This window comes from Capsicum annuum, chromosome 7 (genome assembly GCF_002878395.1).
Source record: "Capsicum annuum cultivar UCD-10X-F1 chromosome 7, UCD10Xv1.1, whole genome shotgun sequence".
NCBI lineage: Eukaryota > Viridiplantae > Streptophyta > Magnoliopsida > Solanales > Solanaceae > Capsicum > Capsicum annuum.
Window position 1 is genome coordinate 193786241 of NC_061117.1, and position 6000 is coordinate 193792240.

Genomic DNA, 6000 nt, shown 5'->3' on the forward strand with positions numbered 1-6000 from the left:
TGGGGGATTTTGCTGTAGATGTTACTGATTTTGGGGATTTTGCTGTAGATGTTACTGATTTTGGGGGATTTTACTGTAGCTTTGATTCTTTTTTTGTTAAATGTTTGATATTAGTGATAAAGTTGAGTCTTTTGGAATTGACTATGCTTGATATTGCTTCGACTTTTCTGCTTTATGTGGCTGTATGAAACTATGTTAACAATGAAAAGCATTGTTATCGGCATTGGTACGGTAGATAATGTAAAAAAGGTTTTGATTGTACGTTGCTCGAAAATATTCATTTTGGATGAGTTGTATCTGAATAGAGAAGAATTAATACAAAAGAATTATATAATCAACCTGAGTTTTGGGATTTATGCTTCTGTTTAATACATTGGATGAGTGAAATTTTATGCTCTTAGTTCTTTCAAGATTTGTGCTTTTGTCTAATGTATACTACTACGATTATATTTCAAGCTTGTCACCACGTTACAGTGACTCCATTAGGCAAATCACACCTGGATTGCCTCTTTTCTTGTACAACTACTCAACTCATCAGTTTTACGAAGTTTTTGAGGTCTGTATCTCTACACTATTTGCATGACATGGTTGAATGTGAATGGATGTAATTTGTTCTAGACTACTGTCTGTGTTGTTGGTAAAACGAATGTGGAGTCTTGTCATTTGGTTAATTTTTTTACGAAATGGAGAAGGTCACTGGTCTACCGGAAACCATCTCTCTACCTAAAAGGTAGGGGTAAGGTATATACATCCTATCCTCCCTAGACGCTACTTATGACATCCTAACCGGGTATGCAGTTGTTTTTCTTTTGAAACACAGTCGGGGGTAGTTGTCACCTGTTTACAGAAATAATAGAGATGGACAGAGATCAGAATAGATTGTTTTGAAAAATTGTTCAAAAAGAAAAATTGTTTTGAAATGAATAGAGTGATTTCAAATGATAAAAGAATTTTTGAATACATTGCGGTTGAAGAAGGCTTTATGTTGCTTTTTTCTGTAAAAGAAAACCTTCATATTGAAGTTTTAAAATGTCTTTATTCCTTCTTGTATAGCTCTCTTCTTTTAAACCTTTCTTTTATAATTTAAAATTTAATAATCTCCTCTTTTAGGATTAATTTTCTTTAAAGCTTACGAAAACTTGTTAAGCAAAATCACAATTAAGAAGTCAATATCAAGTTTATCCACAACTCTTGGCATTTTCTGTGTTGTATTATTCCCTGATAGTACTAGTTCCCTCCCTCATGCCAGACTGTTGTATATAATGATGCCTCTACTGAACCTTCAAAGCGTCGTAGGCCGCAACAGCTCTGAAGAAGACGAAAACCCTAATCCATTAAGCATCATAGTACTAATCGAATCAGTCATTGTCAAAATGGAACCAGATACAACTAGTGCTTCCACTAAATTTGGAAATATTTCTGCCATCTTAAATACCACCATTCCTCCATAACTGAACGCAACCACTATGCACTTCTCCACTCCCAGTTTCCTTAAACTTTTTCCCAAACACTCTGCTTGAAAAGTAAGTTATTGAACCCCCGAAGAAAAGTAAGTCAGGTACATAAACGGATTAGTTTTTAGTTAATGCACCTATTTGAAATTTTCATGTGACGATTCCCTCACCAGAAAAGCTGTGGATTAGTACGACTACAGGTTTGTTCGGGTCAGGTTTGGTCATGGATTCATGGGAAATGGCACATTGATTGTTGGAGAAAGGAGTAGTGGTTGTGTTTTTCTTGGTTTTCTTTGTTTTTTGTATTATGGTTTCAGAAGGAACCCAAAATCTCATAATGGTTCCTGGTTCTATTTGTATACTATGAGGTTTTATTCCAGCCAGTATCATTAGGCCAAGTAACAATGGCTTTTGTGCTGCTACCTATGTTGCTTGGACTCTTCAAACATGTCGATGGGTGCGTGTCGGATCCTTTAAAACTAGTGTATTTTTGAAGGATCCAATACGGGTACGACAACATTTTTAGAGAGTCGGAGCAACTTAGGATGCTACCAAGTTCACCATCTTTTAGTTTCTCTGTTCTTTTTTTTTTGGAATTGTTTATGAATTATGTGTGTATGGAGGAATCAATGAATAAGGTGAAGTGGTGGAAGAAATGAGAGAAAAAGGGGATTCTATATTTCTCATTATGCAGCAACCATTTTTTTATAAAAATGGTAGGATTATTGCATGAGATTTAAGCTACAACAAATAAAGTATACATATTTTTAATAGTATGACTGTAATTTAGCTTGTTCTAATGGGCTCATCGATCGCTGTTTTTATCAACTTAACTATAAATTAAAATTTTATCCTATAGATTTTCCTATAATTAAGTGATATGATTGTGTAAATAATTTTCATATCATCAATGAGAGAAGTATAAACACACAGTGAAATAAATAAATTAAGAACCTTTAATTTTTAATGACTAGATGAACTATAGAGAGGTTTAGGTCAAACCTGCAGACACTATGACCCAATGGAGAGTTTCTCAACATGCTGGAGTGATACAAAGAGATATCTTAACATCTTCTGGTCAGTCTTAAAATCATTTTCACGATTTTCATTATCATTTCTCATCCTAAAGAAATTTAGCTTAGCATCGACTAGAGCTTGTACATTACGAAAAAAAGGTATTTTGTTATGAAAATATCCACTAATCTCAAGCAAAGTAACATTCCTAGCCTTCTCCTGCTTAAGTATGTTGTAACTGAATGCAAAAAAAAAAAAAAAAAACCTCAAATAGACAACAAATTGAACAGAGTAAGTATTTAACAAAAAAATGAAAAATAAAAGACAAGCGGAAAGAAATAGATAGCAGCAGAAGCATATATTTCCTAAAGCAAACTTGTTATCCAAAAAGCAAAGAAAGATATATTTTTGTTAAGTATATAGATAACTGTTGCAGCAATAGAAATAGGACTTCTCCTGCAAGATTTATATAACAAGTAAATGATTTTGATCCATTAGTTTCAATCAAGTGGGTTGCCCGGCATAGGGATAACTGCTGCAGCAATCAAAATGTATCTTATTTGATTGTTACTTTTTTCCTCCGCGTTAGCTCAATATATGTATATATTTTATTCAAATTGATCTATTTAGTGGAGATCTAGGATTCTCATGTGTATATATTTGATATTGAAGCTATCTTCTTGTAAAAAAATAGAAGTTACAATTTTGTTATTTTTTACAATTTGTTTTTTCCTAGTAAATTTTGGATGTTTGAACTTTAAAATTTGAAGTATGTCTTCGATTAGTTTGGATTAAGCGGTTCAATGTGACAATGGACATTAAAGTAACTTGTCAAACTCACATCTCTCATACTCCTGAAGATAATTCTCATTATTTGTGATCCAGAAGAAAAGATCACTGGAATTTTGTTCAATGGTTGGAGTCATCACTGGAATTTTGTTCAAATGAAGTGTTTCCTGGACTTCCCTGCTCTTTAGGGTCTGATTCTGAATGTTAATCATGCTTGCATTTGATGAGAACAACGACGATAAGGGAGATAGAGGCTTCCTTCTCTGTGTTGATTCAGTTCTAGGTGAATTTAAAAAAGCCTTTTTCATCTGTGCTGATTCAGTTCTAGGTGGATTTAAAAGGGCCTGCCTTGTCTGCACTGATTCAGTTCTAGGTGTATAAGGTACATAGAGGCTTCCTTGCTGTTTTCTTGGTGGCAGGATACTCTCTTCTGTCTGAAACAAAAAATCAAGTTAGACAATTTGAATATCAATAGCGCGGTCCAACTTAGAAGCTGCAAAAGCTCAATAAATATATAGTTACAGAAAAGAGTATGCTACAATTTTTGTGGAAGAGTAAATTCAGATACATTAGAAGAAAAGATCACAAGCCTACCACTTTAGGGCATTTATTGTTTCAACGAGCTAGACAGTCGAGAGGATTTGCCTCTTCACTAGCTAACTTATACGTGGTTTATGTGCTTATTTTGTTGTGGAATAGTCAATTTTATGTTGTCATTTAAGTGCTAATTTATATTATTTGTTCTCCTTTTATAGGTGTCCAAAATGAAGAAAGAGAAGATGAAAATGATGAAGAAATTGACCTTATTTGGGAAGATTTTTGGGTTGTGGATAAATACTCTAATATCAATAGTTTTGTGTTGAATTTTTTGAAACTTATCGTGACTTGAACTTGCTAGTATGTAAAAACTTATTAATGAATGATTTTGTTTTGTAATGTGTATATATATTGTGTTATAATTTATTATGTATGTAAATAAAAATTTACATTAATACGACTATTTATATAAATCGATTCAATTTAATAACATGTGGCAATCATTGTTGCAATAGATTAATAAACCATTGCAATAGGTACTCAAAAAGTGTTGCAACAGAATAACAAAAGCGTCGCAATAGATGCTATTGTAATGGTTCAATGTCGTTGTAATAGAATCTATTGCAATGATTTGTAACCATTGCAATAGATGAAAAATAAGTGTTGCAATAATTAATGAAATAGTTGTAATAGGTAGTCAAAAAGTGTTGCAATAGAATAAAAAAAAAGCGTCGCAATAGATGTTGTGGCAACAGTTAGTAACCGTCGCAATAGAGTCTATTGTGACGGCTCTTAACTGTTGCAATAGATCAAAATAGGTGTCTCAATATGTCCAAAAATAACCAGTCACAATAGGCCCATCTATAGTGACGGTTGCCATAAACCGTCGCCATAGGTGTAGCTATGGTGACGGTTTAGACAACCATCGCAGAAACCGTTGCCACAGACCTATCGCAACGCCCGCCTATGGGACGCTTGCCAAACCGTTGCGATAGGTCTATGACAATGGTTTTTTGGTCTATTTGCAACCGTCACCATAGACCTAATTTCTGGTAGTGAACCTACAAATCCAAAATGAAAAAAATTATTTTTGTTGAATAGAGATATGGGCAACAAAGTTTTATTAAATTGAAATTCATATACAATTCGAATTATATTAAACTCAAAATATATTAGTCCCATATAAATATGACGGATTAATATAATTAAATTAATTATTTAAATCCAAACACATGGATTTAAATAAAGTTCAATATTTATTGGGTTAGTTCATTAATTTGGGCTACAAATGATGAACCCACTTTGCTAAGCCCAAAATATTATCATATTCTAGAGGCCTAATTGTATGTCACTTGTCGAATGTCGTGGCATGCCAAGTCAAGTAAAAGAGTCAATAGTACCATTTCACATGTCAAAATGATGCAAGCCTAGTGAAATAAAAAAATGTCCATATAAGGCATCATGTCACTTAAATTTAATTGGCCAAAAGAAGTCCATCTTCACCATGACTCTTTCCTCCCTACAATTATAAATAGGGGTCTCATAATTCAAAAAAAGAACCAGAAAGAACTCTAACAAGAAGCAAGATAAAGTTCGTAGATCAAACGCCGTAATTTTTCTACAAAGCTCAAGCATTCAAATCCAATTCATCAAGATTCAAGATAAAGACCCCAAGATTCAAGAACAAATCCAAAAGCTCTTGAATTAGAGCACAAGTCAGGATCAAATCCATCAAATCTACAAATCAAGTTCAAATTCAAGATCAAGCTCAAAGCCCTTGAATTTATATTTGAAAAGACGAATCAAAGGATTCATAGAGATTGTAACACTCACTTATTAAAATCAATAAAATGACTGTTGTAATACTTTTCTTGGCTCGATTATTTATTTTTCGATCTCAAAAATTTTATTGTCCAACAAATTCTAGCACGCCCAGTGGGACGATCTCTACCTCTCATCTCAACTTTCCCAACTTCAAAGTTTAAGAACAACGAAATGACTTTCAAGAAGGTTAATTCTTAATCAACTGCTTCCAAGAATGCTTATTTCAAATTCTATACTGAAGTGGAGAGCATCCTTGGTGTTACTTTTGGAATCTTTGGAGTTGTCATAAGGAGCAAGGCCAACAAGCTAGGACAAAACACATCAAAGTGTCGTTCGTACCATCTCTAATTATTAGATCTTCAACCCCCAAAAAAGTGAGATC

General features: G+C 33.4%; 1 pseudogene; it reads right to left on the minus strand.

The window, feature by feature from the left end:
• Positions 1–1271: 1271 nt before the first annotated feature.
• On the minus strand, positions 1272–2018 carry LOC107877265 (annotated as a pseudogene).
• Positions 2019–6000: the final 3982 nt, after the last annotated feature.